Raw genomic sequence first — 21,243 nt, 5'->3', positions numbered from 1 at the left:
TGGAAATGAAAGAAAGATAAATACACATACCATGCGCTTATTGTAAATTCATGCAAAATACAACTGTGGAATATGTTTAAAGCAGTTTTTCCTGAAATGAAAAGATAACTAGAATGATTAGCAGCAGGATGTAATCGCAATAAAAAATCATTCAATGTGACTATTCAGCTGCAGGCAGCTCCCCTTCCTTTCACATATGTATAACTTCCAACAATTCAAAATTTACTCTGATAAAGAAAAGAACATACGCATGTAAATTCTTTTTTCTTGTTGACAAAAAAGTCACAAATTTGAATTTTTTTAGCTTTAAAAAATTTAACTATTACTGTGATCAGAAATACAATAAAACTTCATGTTGAAGAAAAATCAAATCAAATCAAAATACACATCGATATTCACAATAATTGGGAGAGTGAACACAACAATATCTTTCCATCAGTTAATGTACTGAGCCATAATTCCACTGTTATATCCCTTACTGGATTGATCAATTATTAGATATTAATAACTAAATTATTAATATGCTATCATTGAACTGAATATTAATGAGAAATCTCATTAATGTTTGAACGAGCAATGTGTCAATATAAACAGTAATTATTAGTGAAATGTCTAAAATATCTCTTTATAAATGAGGCTGAGATTACTTTGATTGTTGAAACGAGTAGCATTCAGATATTTATAATGAGCATTGGCTGCAAATCAATGCTTTTTGGTGTAGACCTGAAAGATTTTGTTATTGTAGTATAGGCAGTAAGAAATTATGATGTGCATCGCACCTTACTGAATATTTTCAAGTTTTCTAACAGGTTTCTGGTCCAATCTTCAGTTTAACAAGGGTAATTTTGGGTCAGAACATCAATAACTGCAAACAATTTAAACACATCTCCATCAAAGTTGCTAATCTGATAATTCAGAACAAATATAAAAAAATTACCTCTGTAAATTTAATTGACTATATTTTTAGATTATAGTCAAGTTCGTTATCTACTTATTTCCTTCCTATTTCTGACACCAGTGGCTAAATATTGATTAGATTAAATGTCATATGAGATAGACATTAGCTTTCTCTCAAAGATCTGTACAGCACAGGAATGGGCCATTTGGCCCATAATGTTGTGCTGAACATAATGCAAAAGAAACTCATCCCTTCTGCCTACCCTTGGTTCATATCCTTCCAAATTATCGAAATGAACATTAAAGAGCCTTAATGTATCTGCTTCCACCACCAACCCTGAAAGTCCATTCCAGACAGCAATCACTCCCTGTGTACAAAACAAATTGCCCCTTACATGCCCCTTGAACTTTCCCTCCTAACCTTAAACACATGTCACGTAGTTTTTGACGCTTCAACTCTGGGAAAAACTTTCTGACCGTCAACCCTATCTACGTATCTAATGATTGTACAGACTTCCATCAAGTCTTCCCCCAGTCTCCGCCACTTCACAAAAAAGCAATCTGAATTTTTCTCGCCTCTCCAAATCCAGGCAGCATCCTGGTAAATGCCCTCTGTACCCTCTCCAAAGCATCCATACCCTTCCTGGAACATGGCGAACAAAAGTGAATACAATACTTTAAGTATGCCTTAACCAAAGTGTTAAAATGTTACAACATGACTTCCTGACTCTTGTAACCAGTTCCCTGACCAATAAAGGCAAGCATGCCATTTGCCTTCCTAACCACCTAATTACTTGCATGGTCACTTTCAGGGAGCCATGGTCTTGAACGTCAAGATCCCTTTGAATAATAAAGCTGTTAGGGTCCTGCCATTAACTATCTACTTTTTTTTTAACATTTGAGCTTCCAAAGTGAAACACCTCACACTTGTATGGATTAAACTTCACCTTTAATTACTCTGCCCATATCTGCAATTTCTCTTTTTCCTGCTGCATTTGACAACACTCTACACTGTCCCCAACTGCACTGAACGTTATATCATCTGCAAACTTATTAACTCACCCAATTAGATTTTAATCCATGTCACTTCTATATAATTGCATCGCAAACAGAAGGGTTCCAGTACAGATCCCTGTGGATAAAAGACAGGAAATGAGGGAAATGCAGAATTCTTGAAGAAATGAGGTTTTTTCAATGACAGAATAATTCTGATGAATAATCTTCTAAAGTGAGATTTTTTTAAAAATTAACCCAATATTTTAATTCATTATCCAGTACAAACTGCTTTGAAAATATTGTATCATCTTAAGTGTTGCATTCTCACATTAAATATTATTTAATTGTCATTTCAATTATCACACCATCATGAGATTTACATTTTCGTTCAATCCATTATTTATTAAGGCCAGTATCATAATGAAACATTGACATTCTTTTCAGGTCAACACACCTGCAATCAACCAAAGTTCTCTCACCCAACACTCATTTTAACTCTCTCATTCTCTTTTATTTGAATTCTCGTATTAATGGAAGGATCATTAATCAGTCTTATCAATTAAGAAATTGCTAACTATTTTTCACATAAATATTTAATTTTTTTCCAACATATTGCACAATTACATTGCAATAGGGGTTTTCTCATCATTCTTAAATTTGTTATCAGCCATTTTAAAACTAATTATTACCAAAATCTAACCGGTAATCATTGTTGAAATCCAATATCTCCAGCTGTATATGTGGAACTATGTCTCAGTACATCAACTGATACAAACAATATTGCACTCTACAATCTCTTAATCTTAGCAAAAATAATTTTAAGTGTGGAATCTTAGCTGGATTGAATTGGTTGTAAGAAAAAGTGCAGTCTGAAGAAAGGTCACTGGGCCCAACTCTCTCCACAGATGCTGCCAGACCTGCTGAGTTATTTTCCAGCAATTACTGAGTTTGTTTGTGATTTCCAGCATCCACAGTTTTGTTTACAATCTTGTATTGATTGTATTTCACTTCAATTCTAACATTGTTACAGTTCTGAATATTACAATAAGAGCTAAGTATTTTTCATGTTAAGCATTATTTAAATTACACGTGTTCCTTGTGTAAATAAACCAGAATTAACAAATGTTTGTTCTATGCTTTTACAATAAATCTTGAATTCTTAGAAATCACATTTTTTTGAAAATGAGGGAAGTTGTCCATCGCTGAGTAGTCACATTGAATGACTAATGCTTTATTTCCAATTCATGTGCATTAAAAAGCAGGTTAATTTTAACTTATGCACATGAATAACTGCTTCAAACAAATTGACTTACTTGATTATCATGAGATTTATGTTTATTTAAGACCATTGTTGCTTCGTTCCATCATTATTAGAAATTACTAATTCTTTTTATCCATTACACAATGGAACTGTCTAATACAATCCTAGTCCAATTATAACAATAAATATCTGAGCAGTTTTCCCTGTGAATAAACACAGTAAGTATGTGATTATAGTCCTGCCCTTCCTGCATGGGAATATTATGGTAATGTGTGTACTAGTAGACCAGGAGCCATGGGTTCAATTCCCACCTTCAACAGAGATGTGTCAAAACACCTCAGAGTTGATTAGAAAATATCTAAGTGTCGACTGAATTGCTTTTCAACCAACATTGTCTCAACTTGTAACTGTTGTTCATTATAATGATCACAACATCTTGAATTTATTTGCTTCACATCACTGATTAAAGTATGAATTGGGCTTGGACTGCTTTAGTACCTGAGAAGTAAATTATTTATTAACACTAAATAGTCACGAGATTATGCAAATTCCTTTTTCTATCAAATGTCATGGACTGTATCTTGTGGTCACTCTCATATTCACTTTCATTATCTTTTTATTTTCTTCTTAATTCAGACACAAATGTTTGAACACCGATAAAGTATGAATAAAGTATTATGCTGCTTCTAAATACCTCTCAACTTTTAATAACTTTGCAGTCTTAAAAATTATTTACACCGTAGAATCTTTAAGGTGAGGAGGAAAGATTTAAAAGGGGTCTGAGGGGCAACTTTTCCACACTGTTTTTCACATATTGGGATGAGCTGTGAGAGGAAGGGCAGTGGCTGGTACAATTACAACATCTAAAAGACTTTTGGACAGTTTATTGGATAGAAAACGTCCAAAGGGGTATGGGAGAAACACAGGGAAATGGGACTAGTTTAGTTTAGGAAACTTGGCCGGAATGCCAAGTTAGGCTGAATGGCCTGTTTCCGTGCTGTATCAGTCTAGCATTCTACAATTCAAACTTCACTGTGATTGGTCAAGGAAAGAACAAACGGGTGTTAATTCTATTTTGTATCCATAAAAAAGTGAGATGAATTTTAAATAATTTTGTCACATGAAATAGTTTGCTCTTATTGTGATTAGAAATACAATGAATGTGAGCATTGAAGTGAAATATAATTTAATCAATTCAACTGTGTTTCCATGGTTAAAATAAAAATTGATATTCACAATCATTGTGAGTTTGTACATTGCAATATCTTCACATTACTTCATGTACTGAGCCATTATTACACATTTATACCCCCTACTGAACTGAACAATAATTAGATAGAGCAACACTTAGATTTTCGAAAATCTATCAGTACACTTGTAAGAAGGAGAAATTTAATTTTGCTACATGACTGTGCAATGTGCAGACATGAACAGGAATTATTGCAGTGAAAAGTCGTTCCAGTTTTCTGAATTCATAAGGCTGAGATTACTGTGATTATTCAAAACAGCAAAAGTCAGTTTACAAAGCGTTTTGCATGCAAAATGATTGGTTCCATTGTGGGATAGTTAACCTGAAAACAATCGCATTGTTTCAATGGATTAAATTAAAATATGGATTAAAATAATATATGGATCTGACGAAACACATTAGAAAGACAAACAAATTATTCTGCAATTATTATAAGGATAGTGAATTCCTAATAAATGTTGTATTCTGAACAAATAAATTGACTCAATATTTTAAAATCACTTTGCTCTGATGTTGATTAGACGTACATTAAGATCGGTAAACTGAAGACTGAAATATAATACTTAGATTGATGGATTGAGGACAATAAATGAGCCATTCAATAGTTATTGAAGAGAATTATTTTTTGTCAAAATGCAGACAATACAGAAGTAATGTATTTCATTCAATTAGTTTACTTGTCGAAACATGCTATGTGATTTTAATTTATGTAATTTTATACTGATCGATGTTCAAACATTTGTGTCTGAATTAAGAAGAAAATAAAAAGATAATGAAAGTGAATAGGAGAGTGACCATAAGATACAGTCCGTGACATTTGATAGAAAAAGGAATTTGCATAATCTCGTGACTATTTAGTGTTAATAAATAATTTACTTCTCAGGTACTGAAGCAGTCCAAGTCCAAGTACAACAAGATCTGGACAATATCCAGGCTTGGGCTTACAGGAGGCAAGTAACATACATGCCACACAAATGCAGGCTATCACATATAAGACATAACCTAACCACCATCCCTTGACATTCGATGGTGTTACCATGACTGAACACCCACTATCAACATTATCCTGTGAATAATCATTGATCAGGAACGGAATTGGTCTCACCACATAAACACAGTGGCTACAAGAGTAATTCAACTCCTGGCTCCTGAAATCCTGTCCAAACGCTACTAGGCACAAGTCAGGAGTGTGATGGAATACTCCCACTTGCCTGGATGAGTGCAGCCCTAACAACACTCAAGAAACTTGATACCATCGGAATAAAGCAGCCCGCTTGATTGGCACTGCTGCTACTGAACATCAGTGGTGGTGAGGGTAGATGTTTGTGGATGTCCTAGCTACAATCTCTGCCTCTTCTTATTAACAAAGATAAAAGAATCTTACATTGCTCAACTTTCTCATCAAAACTGAGTACAGTATTCACCCAAGCCCTCTTTTATACCAACCAGCAGCATTTCCACCACCAATAGCAGCTTCTCTTAAAATATTTTGTCAGTAACTTGTAATTAACTGGTTACTACAATTACAACTGAAAATGTGTTGCTGGAAAAGCACAGGTCAGGCAGTATCAAAGGACCAGGTGAATTGACGTTTCGGGCATAAGCCCTTCTTCAGGAAGGTCCTGAAGAAGCAGTGAACCACATTTTGAAATGATCTTTCTGAACATAATATAGATCAGGTTAAAACTGAAGTCGGTGTCTTACACAACTTGCTGAAAGGACACAGACAGTAGAATCTGAGGTGATCATGAGTATATGGAGGTGAATGTGGGAGACAAGCTGGGACTGTATTGGAGTAGTCACTGTGAGAGGGAACAAATGCTGGATGCAGGGTTTCAGCAGCTGATGGACTGACGCTCAGGTGAGCCATCGGAAACTGAGCAAGTGACCACCATCTAATAGGACAGAGAAACTGATCCATCAGCCTGAAACTGACTGACCACGTGGCTGACAGTGACTCCAACACAAGTGAATGGAAACATTGCTCAGAGCCTGTTTCTGTAACATTCAACACAACCAGGAAATGGAAAGTGAATAATGAGCTGAAAACAAGGCCACTGCTCTGTTAGAGTCAAAATCATTCAATGTTCAGTTATTGGACATTATTGACTCTCAGAATATTCTAACCTGCAGAATCACAGTAAAAGGGGAAAGTAAACAACATTTTTGGCAAAGACAGAATGAGCCAACTGCTTGTATAAAAACAGCTCAGAACAAATGTGCTGAATCCTCCACAAACTGACAAACACAGGTACCATCAGTTTATAGATAGACAATGAAATTCTTCAGAAAAACCCTTCCCTGTTTATGGTGTGTGGTAGAAAACATTCTCAGTGAGAACTGCCACTTATTTCCTTTGAAAAGAATCTCTGTTTCCCCTCAGAAAAGCAGGTGTGCCCCAAACTTACAGACTGTCTTACAGACAAAGGAAACCTGATCAGGGACTCGCAGGTTAATTAAGCTATGAGTGACAGTCCATTGCACACAACAAGAGCTTAGACCACAACAGATTCTAGTGAAACCAACAATGCAATGAAAAAGGTGAATTAGTCTTAATAATCATGCAGCCTCTCTCAATCAAATAATCCCAGTCAACTTCTAAACATTTTAAAACTATTAATACCAATGTATACATATTTATTTACTTTCCTAATTTCCTCCAAAAAATATATATGACTATTCTCTTTAAAATATATTTTAAATGGTCAATTCATAATCACAATTCAGTTCCAATTATTCTTAGTGCAAAACAACTAGCAAACTAAAATAGTTTTCACGTCAATAATGACACTGGAAACTTTGTTATGTAGTTTACCCATATTTCCAAATATTGTTTTGGTTCATTATTCCAGTGAAGCTAAAATTCAAGTCTATTTATTTTCTCTGATATCCTTCCATTACTTTATTCCCTAATAACAATGCCCATGGTGTAATGGGTGTCAAACATTAAATAAAATTGAATTTTCAATGCAAGAACTTGTACAAATAATCACATATTATTCAGTTCATTCATTATCGTTGATTATGAGGGTTATTTTCACTGTATGATCATGTTAAATTCACTTAAATAATCAGAGTAGAATTTTCACCTTTAAAGATATGTAAAGTGAATGTCAAATTATTAATATTTCAAGTAAAACCAAATTCACATTTTGCTCTGTGTTATTCCAGGAATGACAGGATGTGTTGAATTATTATGGGAAACAGGAACAAGTGAAGGTGGTGGCTCTCTGACGTGAGGCCTTAAAGCCAAAGGGCCAGGTGGTAGTTACAGTGGGGGAGGTACCGAGTGCCCCGCTGTCCTCAGAAGGCAGTGAGGATGGTGACACTGACTGGAACGGGTTAGATGACAAAGCATCCACGTATGGACAGAGGGACGACAATGGGTGGGATGACCCACCGCCCTATAAGGTCCAGAAGGCCGTGTCTGTGGCACCACTGGGCATCAAAGGTCAACTTGGACAGACAGTAGGGAGCAACAAAGGGAACTGACAGAAACCAAACATGAACCGTTCACCTGCTGAATAACAGATGTTGGTGTGTTAACACCCAGCCTGATAGAGAAATGGTAATAACGGGCCTTATTGGGACAATATGGATGAATTAGTTGAGGTACAGTCTCACCGATGATGGTGTTAGGCCAAAATCCTTTATGCCAAGATGCCCGGACGTGTACAGCAGAACCTGTCTCTGCAATGAGTGGGTGAGGGTTTGAGCCCCCCCCAGTGCACAGCCGATGAGTGCCTCCAGGCATTCACAGATATTACAGGGATACACTGGGGAGGGGACAGACTGAATGGGCTAAAATAACCTTGGTGTCTCAGGGAACCAAGGGTATTATCGAGGCTCATACAGAGAGGAAGCCTGAGGTGTGTAAGGACCACGGGGGATTACCAAACCCCAACCTGTGATGATGAAATAGGTTTGATGTATTTAACAGATGACATGGGACCCTATTTAACTGTAATTATAAACGTGGGACTGCCAGTGGGAGATCATTCTGATCACATTCTGAATTGGGCCATGAGAGCTGAGACAAACTCAGAAACACAGGGAGGGTAGTACAGTACAGGGAGGGTACTGCAGTACAGGGAGGGTAACCAGACCCACAATGTTACAAGGGAAGCAGGAAAGGGCACATAGACAAGGAACGTAGGCAGAGAGAGGGAGATAGATGTTCACATTGTGTGTGTGCCTGTGTTCACGTAGGCACATGAATATTCATTGACGCTGTGTTTGGGAACCAGCAGAACAAATATTAATAAAAGGAGCATCTATATCAGTTACTGAAACGGATTTGCCCCTCACCCCTCAATTACTAAAATGAGAGCAGTTGGAGAGGGAATCAAGGAAGCTGGATGAAATAAATCTGTCCCAATGCAGATCATCGATATGGCAAAATATATTCAGATATGGGAGTGTGAAACTGAGGAAGGGACCATTCTGGAAGTTGCCATTTTAGAACAGTTCAGAGCAACTATTGATGTAGAGGCACAAACTCTAATATGGGTACAATCTGGCCAGGCCCAGGACAGGAAGCAAAGGAGAGGCGACATCTCCAGAGTAGTTACCTTGCAGGGAGACTGGAACAGTCACAGAATCTGGGGAGTTATAGCTAGGACCCAAACAGCAGGGCGGGTAACTCAAACAGGAATGTGGGTTATTATCTGTAGATCCTGTAAAGATCGAGGGCCCTCTCACTCCCCACCCAAACTGGATCCCATTAAAGCTGGGGCTGAGAAGGCAATAATTGTGACAGTAACAGATTGAGAGAAGCAGGGAATAGTCAGACCAACAGTATCCCAGACTAACTCACAGAAGCCGGACAGCTCATCCCACCTCACTATTGATTAGACCTCCCTCAGTAAATCTGCCACTAAAGAGTATCCTACAGTACTGAACCACACCACTTTATTTAATGGATTAAAATTGCAACAGGATACAGTCTCAGCCCTTGATATTGTGAATGGGTTACTGTGGACCTAGAACGGTCAGAATAAGCTAGTATTTACTGTCTGAGGAAAGCAGTAGACCTGGATCCAGTTACCTCAGGGACCTCATAATATTCCAGTATATCCCACCGATATATGGCTGATGGAGTGCATCGATTTAATCTTACCAACACCTCATTGCCTCAGTTGGTGAGAAAGAACATATCCGGATATTACATAGAGTATTGGGTCAGGTCAGGCAGGCCGGGCTTAAAATTAACCCACAGAGCGTGGGAAGGTAGGGAGAGATGTACCTGGGACATCACATCAGGAAGATCAAATCAGGAACGGAGGGGGACAATCCCAGTGAAACGAAAGACCATGATTTCAAAACTATCCACCCGCACACTGTGAAGGGGATAAGGCAAACTTTAGGATTGTTTAATTATTGGAGGACTTTTTTGGAGAATTACCCAGAAATGGCAGAACCATCACGAGCCCTGACAGAAGCGCGGACATTAGCCAGGTGTCAGGCAGTCAGCATATACACAGAGAGACAGCATGCCTTTGGTATAGTTCATGACCAAGTGATAGCCTGGGCTCGGTGAGGGTAAATCACCCTGTCTGTGGGCACGTAGAGCATGAAGGACAGGTCAGAGAGTTAGTGGAAGCAGCTAACTTTCCCAGTGAAGCAGCAATAATGAGAATTAGAGCTCACAAGGTAGTCAAAACCCCACACCAATGGGGCAGTAAGTTTGTGGATAAGGCAGGTGAATAGACAATAGACAATAGGTGCAGGAGTAGGCCCTTCTGCCCTTCGAGACAGCACCACCATTCATTATGATGATGGCTGATCATCCTCAATTAGTATCCTGCTCCTGCCTTATCCCCATAACCCTTGATTCCACTCTCCTTAATCACTCTATCCAATTCTTTCTTGAAAGTACCCAGAGACTTGGCCTCCACAGCCTTCTGGGGCAGAGCATTCCATATACCCACCATCTCTGGGTGAAGAAGTTTCTCCTCAACTCTGTTCTAAGTGGCCTACCCCTTATTTTTAAAATTTGTCCTCTGGTTCAGGACTCACCCATCAGCAGAAACTTGCTTCCTGCCTCCAGAGTGTCCAATCCTTTAATAATCTTATATGTGAAATACTGACTGAAATAGTGCAGACATTTGAGGAGATGGCAATGGCCGTAGCTACAGAAGTGAGAGAGGAAGGTTTAAAGATATTCCCAGAAACAGTCCCACAACAGCAGAAACAGGAATGGGAAAAGGGTGGGGCAGTAATAGGACACGTCAGAGTCTGGATGATCCAGCAGTGCCACTACACTGTATAAGACAAACATTATTAAAAACATATCATGGGCTGGCCCATATTGGGGAGGATAAAATGCAATATCAGATGATCCACTACAATCCTTGCCTGGAACAGGGAGAAATACAGCAAGGTTTTGTCGAAGGTGTGTAGTCTGTTCACAGTGTGAGCCAGGGAAAGCAATAAAATGGAGGCAGCAGCAGGGACCCAGGGGCCCATGGGAACAATTACAGATGGATTTTACACACACACCCAATCCCAGGGAAGGAAGTCCTGCTGGGTTTTAGTAAATAGGTTTACTCAATGGGTGGAAGCATTCCCCTGCAGATTCTGACCAAGGGACAAATGTTACAGGGAACATAGCTCTTTAGCTATGTGCCCTGTTTGGTACTGAACAGAAATCCCATCCCCCATACCACCCCCAGAGCTCTGGGACAGTAGAAGGAATGACGCAGACACTGAAAGCTAGTCTGACTAAGGCTCTCTCAGAGACAGGACAGCGATGGGTTAGAGTACTATTTAGCAGCCTAATAAAACTGAGGACAACCCCAGCAAAGGGGACGGGACAGTCCCCCTTTGAATTAGTGACTGGATGGACTATGCAGATACCACAGGGTATGGTAGTGGGAGGGCCGGAGATGTGTGGTAGTGGGAGGGCTGGAGATGTGCAATGACAAGGATAGGGTTAAACCATTTGTAAAAGAACTGGCAAAGCAGCCGCATGAGCTGAGAGAATCAGAGACTGGGAAAGGAAACATGGAAATATCCGAGCTGACATTCCAAACTCTGGAGTTCAGGTCAGGGGGATCGTATGAAGTAAACACATCAAAATGCTGGACTTATCTGGGGGAGCCAGAGAGGGACCTTTCCCATCCTGTATTAGTAAGGAGCTCTGAATAAACATTGGTCGTGGTGCTCAGCACAGAACTCAAGGCTCCTCTTTGATATTTCTTCCAGTAACAGTTGTGTAGGGGTATGTTGCTGGCTGGAGGTCTGTGACCAGTGCCTCTGTTCCACAAGGGTCAGAGCTGGGACATCTGTTGCTTGTAATATATATAAATGAAAAGTTTGAAAATGTAAACGTTTTAATTAGCAAGTTTGTAGATGGCACAAACTGTTGAAGTTGTGAATCGTGAAGAATGATGTCAAAGGATACAGCAAGAAAGAGATGAGTCAGAAAGTTTTGTGGGGAAATTGCAGATATATTTTAATTCAGACAAGTGTGAGGTGATGCATTTTGGAAGACACAAAGCAAGAGGAATTTGTACAATAAACGGAAGGGTCCTGAGCAACACTGATATACAGAGGGATCTTCAGTTGCAAGCTGAAAGATCCCTGAAAGTGGTGAAGGAGGTGAATGGCAGGCTTGCCTTCTTTAGTCAGGGGAGTGATAATAAAACTATGATCAGGCCACCTTTCGGGGATTGTGTGCCGTTTTGATCACCACATTATAGGAAGAAGGTGAAGGCTTTTGGGAAGGTGGAAACAGGTTTACCAGGATGTTGCCTGGATTGGGAGAGGTTCGAAAATCTCGGATTGTTCTCTTTGGAAAGTCAATGTCTGTGGGGTGACCCAACTGGCACAGAGTTTGTAAACCATGGTTTACTACAGAAATTGTATCTCTTGTTAAAAAGAAGAAAGAGGCTTATGTGTTGATGAGGCAAAATGGTACAGATGAAGCAATAGAGAGTTACAGATCAGCTAGGAAGGATTTAAAGAGAGAGTTAAGAAAAGCAAAGGGAGGACACGAGCAGTTTTTAGCAAACAGAATTAAGGGTAACCCTGAAATTGACTGCGGTTAAAGTACTGCCCACATTTCTGATCCCCTTATTCCAGGGTTGATGTGATCACACCAGAGAGGGTACAGAGGAGATTGATCAGAATGTTTCTACAATTGGAAAATATCTGCTCTGCGGAGAGATTGGATAGTCTGGGGATGATTTCCGAGGAGGATGAGCTGAGATTTAATTGAAGTGATAAAATGCTGAGGAATCCAGATCGAGTGGATAGGAAGGAGCTATTCATTAACTGAGAGGTCAGAAACTGGAGGATTTAGATTGAAACTAATTCCCAGAAAGAAGGGGAGAGGAGAATTCATTTCACTCAGAGATGGTGGGGAGCAGGAACTCATTGATGGACTGGCAGAGGCAGTAACCAGCATCACATTAGAATAAAAGGACATGGATGTAACTGAGATGCTGGAACATGCAGGGCTGCGGACTAAAGTCTGCAGAATGGGATCATTGTGATTGATTTAACATTTCTCCAGAATATTAAAGTCAAGTCCAATTTGAGAATTTATGAACATCATCCGACCTGAATTCCAAATGTCAGAATAAATTTATCAGAAAGTTCAGCACAGATCGAGGACACTTGGCCTATCCTGCATGTGTTGGCTGTAATAGAATGACCCAGGCTTTACAGCGTTATGTACTCACCAATGAGAGCAGCAATTTCAGACTGTGTACTCTGCCCTCTATGTTGTTATAATCTGTTTTTTCAATGTATTTCTTTCAGAGCTGCTCACCTTGTTTCCTGGTTTCTTTCCCAGCCCTAAATCCATTCCCCATGGCCTTGAGGGACTACCATTTCTGCAATTTAATTTCTCCTGCCTTCCCCCGTGTGACAGACTGTCTTTTTGTCCTTGTCTCACCCCCACCTTGCACACAACTTGTTACATTTCTGATGGTTCCCAGACCTCTGTGACTTCACTGCGCATCCTGGGTCAGGGGCACAAGTTGTGAATTCTCTTCCTCATGAGATAATTGGAAATCTGTCTGGCTGCAATTTCCCCAGATTTTATTTTGTAAATAAAAGAGGATTTGCGTCAGAGTCAAGTATTTGTGAGCCTTCATCCACAATCCTGAGCACTTAGACATAATATGTGACCCTCCCACAGATGTGCAGGTTTGATGGATTGGCTGTGCTAACATGGCCTGTAGTGTGTAGGTAAGGTGGGTTGTGTTAGCCATGCTAAATGTGGGGTTATGGAGGTAGGGTGGGACAGCAGGTCATTGCAGACTCGATGGACCGAATAGTCTCTTTGTGCGCCTAAGGGATTCTGTAATTCTAACTAGTTGTGATTGTTGTCACATTTTCCTAAGTCCAGGTTCATTCATCTCAGGTACACATGCTACCTTTTGTGTTTCTGTGTGTGCCCGTAGTGTTAGGTAAGGGGTAAATGTAGGGGTATGGGTGGGTTGCGCTTCGGCGGGTCGTGTGGACTTGTCCACAGTCTCCATGATTGTGCAGATTCAGTGGATCAGCCATGGGAAATGCAGTGTTAAAAGGATGGAGTGCTCCGGGTGGGATGCTCTTTGGATGGTTGGTGGGGTTTGATGGGCCAATGCTCTCCTGCCACACTGTTGAGATTCTATTCTATGATTGTGGATAAAGGCTATTCTATGATTGAGGATAAAGCAGGGTGTTCTTGGAGAGGCGGTAATAACTGGAAAGCTGAATCCAAAAATCACCACCTTCACCAAAGGAGATTTTCGGAAAATGACAGATAGTCAGGTGGATTAGCATTCCAATCTTAGATAGTGAGGAAGCGTGTAGGAGATAATGATTTTGCAATTTTAAACTGAGGGGAGACAGTGATTTATGGTTTTAGATTGCGTCGTACATTCGCAGTGTGAATATCCATCCTGTACTTTATTACAAAGCCAAGGTCACTGACAATGAAAACCAAAACACCCAGGAAACATCGCCTCACCACGTAATCTGATAAAAGAATTCTGATAAGTCTGGTTGAATTTAGAACAAAGATGAAAAGTTGGAAGATTAAATCCAATCCCAAGATCCAGTGCTTAAACAAAAGGAGACGACAATAGGATGAGGCAGGAGTTGGCTAATGTAGACTGGAAACAAAGACTTTATGGTGGGAAAGTTGACGGACAGTGCGGGAATATCAAAGAAATTTTTTGAAGTGCTCAGCAAAAGTATATATCAGGGAAAAGGAAGGACTTTAGGAAAAAAGGAATAATCTGCCATGGGTGGCTCAGGAAATAAGGGAGTCTATCAAACTGAAATAGAATGCATACAGATTGGCAATGACCATGGAGATTAGAAAAACTTTAAAGATCAACAGAAAGCGAGATGGGATTGGGGGAGAAAAGTGATTAATAGCTATCCCCAGGGCTGGAATAACAGTTTATACTGCTAGAGGGGAACATGATGTTTGGGGAACATATGGCCTCTAATTGTTGAAGCACTTAACTGTTACCATAGAGATAATCCTAAGCAAGTTAAAAATCACAGCACACTCCAAAAGCTTGTACTTCCAAATAAACCTGTTGGACTATAACCTGGTGTTGTGTGGTTTTTAAACTTTGTCCACCGGCTCCTCCACATCAGAATCCTGACAGACAGCCCCACTGAAACTGAAGCGCCTATCACATACTTGAGGGAGCCACAGGGGCGTGGGGGAGGGGTGTGTGGTTTAACCACAAAGTGCTGAACTGAACTAGACTTTCTAACTGCCGTTGCCATGGAGATAATACTGAGAGACAGTCTCTATTCAAAGTCCCAAACCACAAAGGTATAAGAGTGGGAGCTGTACATTGGACAGGTGGGGAGTTACTTGATGCTGCCTGAAGGCGTTTTGTATGTACACTGTACATGTAACTGCCATGTCTCATCAATAAAGTCTCAAAGAAGACCTCTCTGAGTTCTGTGCCTAGTTATTCCTATCCAGCAGGGTTCAGGAATATGAGCACACAGCAGTCAGTCTTCACAGTGGAGGATACGAAGAACATGCCAGTAATTGATAAGGAGACTGAGGAAGGTGAGGACCTAGATAATAACCACTATCGTGAAAGAGTTAGAACTGGATATGCTAATGTAGCTAAAGGTAGACAAGTCTCATTGCCCTGATGGGATACATCCCAGGATACCAACAGAGTTAGTGGGAGAAATAGCAAATGCACTTAGAGTCATAGAGTCTGACAGCAGAGACAGGCCCTTTGGCCCATGCCGACCAGAAAGTCCATCCACGCTAACTCCATTTCCCTGCACTTGGCCCATTTGCTTCTGACCCTTTCCTATCCATGTATTTGTCCAAATGTCTTTTACCTGTTGTGAGTGTTCCTGCCTGAACCATTTCCACTGGCAGCTCATTCCATATACATACCACCCTCTGTGTAAAACAGTTGCCCCTCAGCTTCCCTTTTATTCTTTCTCCTCTAACCTTCAACTGATCCAATCAAGCCGTCCAATCCTTGAGTTCCTGGGAAAAAGACTGAGTGCATTCACCTTATCTATGCCTCTCATGGTCTTATACACTTCTAGAAAAGAATCCCCTCAGTTTCCTCTGCTCCAAACATAAAATCCTCCCTTGTCCAACCTCTCCCTATAACTCAGACCCCTGAGCCCTGGTAACATCCTTGTAAATTGTTCTGCACTTTTTACAGTTTAATAACTGAAACCTCCATTACATCCATCATATTTCCAGTGTTTCCCTGCGGGGCTGGAACCGACGGGACAATGCCAATGGATTACAATCCATGATCGAGAATGAACCCCTTTACAACAATCCCGTTTTCATAGTGTTCCCCATGGTGCAGGTATCCTTGTGTCTTTCTGGTTGCATGGTTAATTAAAGACTTGTCCTTTTACAAAGCAAAGTTGTGGCTTCATTGTTCCTGGGAAATGTGCCATGATTTTTCAGACTTTCAAAAACAAATGAACTCTCTCTCCACACTCACCACGCTGACATGGACTTGGCTGTGTCTCAGTACTTTTCCAGTCACATTGAGATTTGAAATATTTGCCCACGGACAGAATGCACACCCTTCCATCCAGATGAAAAGGCCAATGATATTCAGATCGGCACGGATCAAGTAACTATCAGATTTGACCATGAAGTTCAATTTGTATTTCTCATCCGCAAATCCACCCTTTCAGTACCATACAACAGAGCACACAAGTTACCACTGTTAATACAGGATGGAAATTCATAAGACAATTGTAGTATTAAACTGTAGTTTTCTTGTTTCCCCCAAAGCTTTAAACCTCAGTCTCACAATTTCTCTCTTCTGTGAACTGAAATCCAAACCAATCCCCCCACTCCTTTCCTTCACACCCAGTTCTCACACACTCTCTCTTCGAATCCAGTTTCCTAGCTCCTGATGAGAACCATCCTGCATACACAGCTTCCTGCACACTCTGGCCAAGACCCATCTTACTAAAATGAGCCAAATTAGAATTCTAATTGCAGGCCCATCCTTGTCCCTTTCCATAACAACCCTGAATCTTCACAAAAGAGTTCTAATAACTTTCTGCAAAACGCTGCTCCACTGATAGTCTGATCACATGTCAGGGTAGCAAGAGAGGGGCCATTCCCCTGGGTCCTGCTCCTAGAGGGATGAAGCTGCTAATGATAGATTAATCCCTCACACCCACAGCCTCCTTCCCAGGCACTGACCTATACTGCACATACTCCCACAATTGCCAGCACTGCACCCATGCACTTGTCTCCCCTCCTACAGCACGAGCTCCCGATCATACAGGAGTCCAGGTGATTGACAGCAGCTGCTGCCCAATATATCAGAATCCCTACAGTATGGAAACAGGCCCTTCGGCCAAACAAGTCTATACCGACCCTGCAAACAGTAACTTACACAGACCTATGCCCCCTAACTAATTTAATCAATACTATGGGCAATTTCGAATGGCCAATTCACCTGCCCTGCACATCTTTAGATTGTGGGAGGATGCACAAACCCCACACAGACAGTCGCCCGTGGCCGGAATCGAACCCGGGTACCTGGTGCTGTGAGGCAGCAGTGCCAACCACTGAGCTGTCTCTATAGGGTGGAGGGGGCGGGGCTGGAGGACTGGGACAACGAGATTGTAAACAATGAATGAATGTGGTGAACACTGGGGGATGGACAGGTCAGTGAGGGACAGGAGCAGTGCAGCAGCAGGAGGGGATCCTGGACAAACTGAGCAATGGGAGAGTCTGACAGGAGAGAAACTACAGGAAGGGTCTGTTTGGAGTCTCAGGCAGGGACAGCTGGGAGACAGTATGGCCTGGTGGCTTGGGCAGGTTTACTAATCAGCCTCTTCAAAGATGCTGTTACTCAACTCTGAGCCTGATCCTCCTGATCCAGAGGTAAGGACACGTACACTATTTCCTGGTGGGCAAGGGATACAGGGACTGCCTTTCAAAAGGAACTCCCCTGTGTTGGTGACATGAACAAGACTCAATACAGACTCACTGAGAAAATGCTGGCGTCCTTGAACTTCATCCAGAATATTAACACCTATAACTGGGCAACGCAGACCCCAATGTACAGAGTTAAATCCTGGATACCAATAACAGCTTTGTGCATGGGAAATCATATCTCATGAATTTGACTCAGTTTTTTTGAAGAAGTAACAAAGAGGATTGCTGAGGTCAGAGCATGGACATGATCTACATGGACTTCAGTAACGTGTTTGACAAGGTTCCTCATGGGAGGCTGCTCAGCAAGGTTAGATCACATGGAGTACAGAACTGGCCCGAAGGTAGAAGGCAGAGGGGGCTTTTCAGGCTGGAGGCCTGTGACCAGTGGAGTCTCACAAGGATCGGGGCTGGATCCACTACTTTTCGCCATTTATATCCATGATTTGGATGTGAACATAAGAGGTATTGTAAGTAAGTTTGCAGATGACACCAAAATGGGAGATGTAGTAGCAGGGAAAAAGATTACCTCAGAGTACAAGAGGATCTGGATCAGATGGGTGAATGGGCTGAGGAGTTCAGTTTAGAAAAATGCGAGCTGCTGCATTTTGGAAAAGCAAACTTTAGCAGGACTTATACAGTTAATAGTAAGTTCCTGGGGAGTGCTGCTAAACAAAGAGTCCTTGGAGTGCAGGTTCATAGTTCCTTGACAGTAGAGTAGCAAGTCGATAGGATAGTGAAGGCGGCAGTTGGTCTGCCTGTCTTTATCAGTCAGAGCATTGAGTATAGGGGTTAGGATGACATATTGTGACTGTAGAGGACATTGCAAAAGTTGCCGAATCAATATTCCATTTAATTCTGTTCTCCTTCCTATCAGGTGGATGTTCTTAAACTTTAAAGAGGTCAGAAAAGAATTATAGCATGTTGCCAGGGTTGGATAGGCTGTTTTCCCAGGAGCGTCAGAGGCTGAATGGTGACCTAAAGAGGTTTTTAAAATCAGGCTGGGCATGGATAGGGTAAATAGACAAGATATTTGCCCTGCAGTGGGGGAGTACAGAACTAGGGGACTGGGAAGGAGGGTCGGCAGACAGAGGGTGGTTGGATCGAGAAGGGTGGGTCAGAAATGGGTGGGGAAAGAGAGGGGGGGGATAGAAAGGGGTGGCACAGAGACAGATGGGGACAGAAAGTGGGTTTAGAGAGGAGGGGAACAGACAGGGGGAAGGGGGGGGGGGCAGAGACCAACAGAGGTAGGGGGAGAGACAGACAGACAGGGGGGAGAAAGAGAACAGACTGTTGGGGGGTGGGGAGACAGAGCGTGGGGAACAGACAGAGTGGGGGGAGGGGGAGAAACAGAGTGGAAAGATGGAGAGTCATTTTGTAGATCTAAAACTCAACCCAGTTCCTGTTTTCTCATCCTGACCTTAATTCCCTCCGAAGAGCTCAGAACAACTGCTTAGTTCTTGGAAAGTAGAGTTTCAGAGAGATCAGGTGCTGAACATGGCATTTGGGACACTAACATTGAATGGAATGCGCTGACCAATAAATGGACTCTGGTTCGATTCCACTGTCTGTGCGGTGTTTGCACATTCTCCCTGTGTGTCTGCGTGGGCTTCCTCTGGGTGCTCTTAATTTCCTCCCACAATCCAAAGACACGCAGGTTAGCTGGATGAACTTTGGGTAATGGTAGGGTACAGAGTTAGGGTGGAATGCTGTTCCGATGGTTGGTATGGTCCCATGGGCCGAAAGGCCTGCTTCCACACTGTAGGGATTCTGTCACTGAGTATAGGGGTTAGGAGGGCACGTTGTGGCTGAGTAGGGCATTGGGGAGGCCAGTTTTAGAATATTACATTCAATTGTGGTCTCCCTGATTTCAGAAAGATGTTACCAGAATAGGACTCAACCTCTGAATGACAAGTTCCTGGGAAGTGTTGACAGACAAAAAGACCATGCAGTGTGGGTTGACAGTTCCTTGAAAGTGTGGTTGAAGGTAGACAGGTCAGTGAAGGTGGTGTGCGGTATGCTAGTTGGTATTGGGCAGTGCATTGAGTATAGGAGTTGGGAGATCATGGTTCGGTTGTACGGTTTATTGGCTCGGCCACTTTTGGAATCCCCAGACTGCTTTCAATTCCAGTCTCCCTGTTATAGGAAAGATGTTGGGAAACTTGCAAGAGTTCAGAATGGTTTTACTAGGGTGTTGCAAGTATTGGAACACGTGAACCATAGGGAGAGGCTGAATCGGCTGAGGCTATTTCCCTGCAGCACTGGACACTTTAGGTGGCTTTATTGAATTTTATAAAGTTATGAGGAGCAATGATAGGGTGACTAGCCATGGTTTCTTTTTTCCTCAGGGTAGGGGAGACCAAACAAATGTGAATCTTTTTTCCAAGGTGGAAATGACAAATTCTATAAGAGAGATGGCAAGTTTCAAGGATATGAAAACCGAAACAACTGAAGATGCTGTAAACCAGGAAGAGAAACAGAAGTTTCTGGAAAAGGTCAGCAGGTCTAGCAACATCTGTGAAAAGAAATTAGAGTTAACGTATCTGAGGAAGGGTGACCAGACCCGAAACTTTAACTGATTTTTCTTCACAGATGCTGCATGATCTTCTGTGCATTTCCAACAACATCTGTGCAAGTTTAAAGGGAGTTGTTTGGAGTATATACCTGAGAGGAACTTTATAAAGTGCGAGTCAGACCACATCTGGAGTAATGACAGAAGGTTTGGTCCCTTCATTTAAGGAAATACATCATTTCATCAGAGGCATTTCACAGAAGATTGACTGGGATGAACCCTGGTTTGCAGGGATTATTTTTTAAGAGAAGGCTGAAGACGTTGGGACTTTACTCACTGGATTTGGGAAGAATGAGAGGGGATCTCATTGTAACATGTAGGATTCTTAAGGAGTTTGACAGGGTAAATACTGAGAGGATGTTTCTCATCATGAGGGAGTCTGGAACCAGATTCTGGGTCAGTCACAGAATCACGGATTCTGTTTTGGATTCGTCAAGTTTAAGGCAACACCGACACAGGTCAGGGGTTTCATAAGCAATGGAGCTGGGGTGAGGTGGAGAGAAGCAACATTTTAAGAGATTGTAATTCCTGGTGTTTGTGATTGTGTAGATGTCTGATCAGAAGGTCACCTTGGGGTCAGATATGAGAGCAATATTGTCAAGAGTGTGGTTCTGCCTCAGACAGTTCCCAGGGAGAGTGAGGGGCTCAGCAGTAAGGGAAAGTGATTTGTAATAGCAACTGAAGGCAATGGGTTTAACCATTGCAATGTTCCGTTGCAGGAAATTGCAGCCAATCGCGTAGTGGGAGCGTGATGAGCAGATTGATAACTGAGTAATGAAGAGGGATGATGGCGAGGGATAGCTGGGCATTGTCAGTGTACATGTGAAACCTAACACGGTGCTTTTGGACAATGT

At 41.6% G+C, this 21,243-nt stretch overlaps 1 long non-coding RNA gene across 10 annotated transcripts in view; it reads right to left on the bottom strand.

Moving 5' to 3' along the window:
* The window catches only part of LOC140471689 (uncharacterized), a 61,907-nt gene that overhangs the window by 4,499 nt on the left and 36,165 nt on the right, over window positions 1-21,243 (bottom strand). For 5 of the 10 annotated variants that reach the window (XR_011957189.1, XR_011957190.1, XR_011957194.1 and 2 more), the window contains 2 exons: window positions 1,960-2,029; window positions 31-91 (listed from right to left, as the gene is read on the bottom strand). The exons of 1 other annotated variant lie outside the window; for it this stretch is intronic. This is a non-coding gene — a long non-coding RNA (uncharacterized lncRNA). 4 more of the 10 variants (XR_011957188.1, XR_011957191.1, XR_011957186.1 and 1 more) reach the window with 4 other exon arrangements.

Source organism: Chiloscyllium punctatum, unplaced genomic scaffold, assembly GCF_047496795.1.
Source record: "Chiloscyllium punctatum isolate Juve2018m unplaced genomic scaffold, sChiPun1.3 scaffold_154, whole genome shotgun sequence".
In the NCBI taxonomy this organism is placed as follows: domain Eukaryota; kingdom Metazoa; phylum Chordata; class Chondrichthyes; order Orectolobiformes; family Hemiscylliidae; genus Chiloscyllium; species Chiloscyllium punctatum.
The sequence above is the reverse complement of the archived record's forward strand: the minus strand, read 5'-3'. Positions and strand labels throughout refer to the sequence as shown.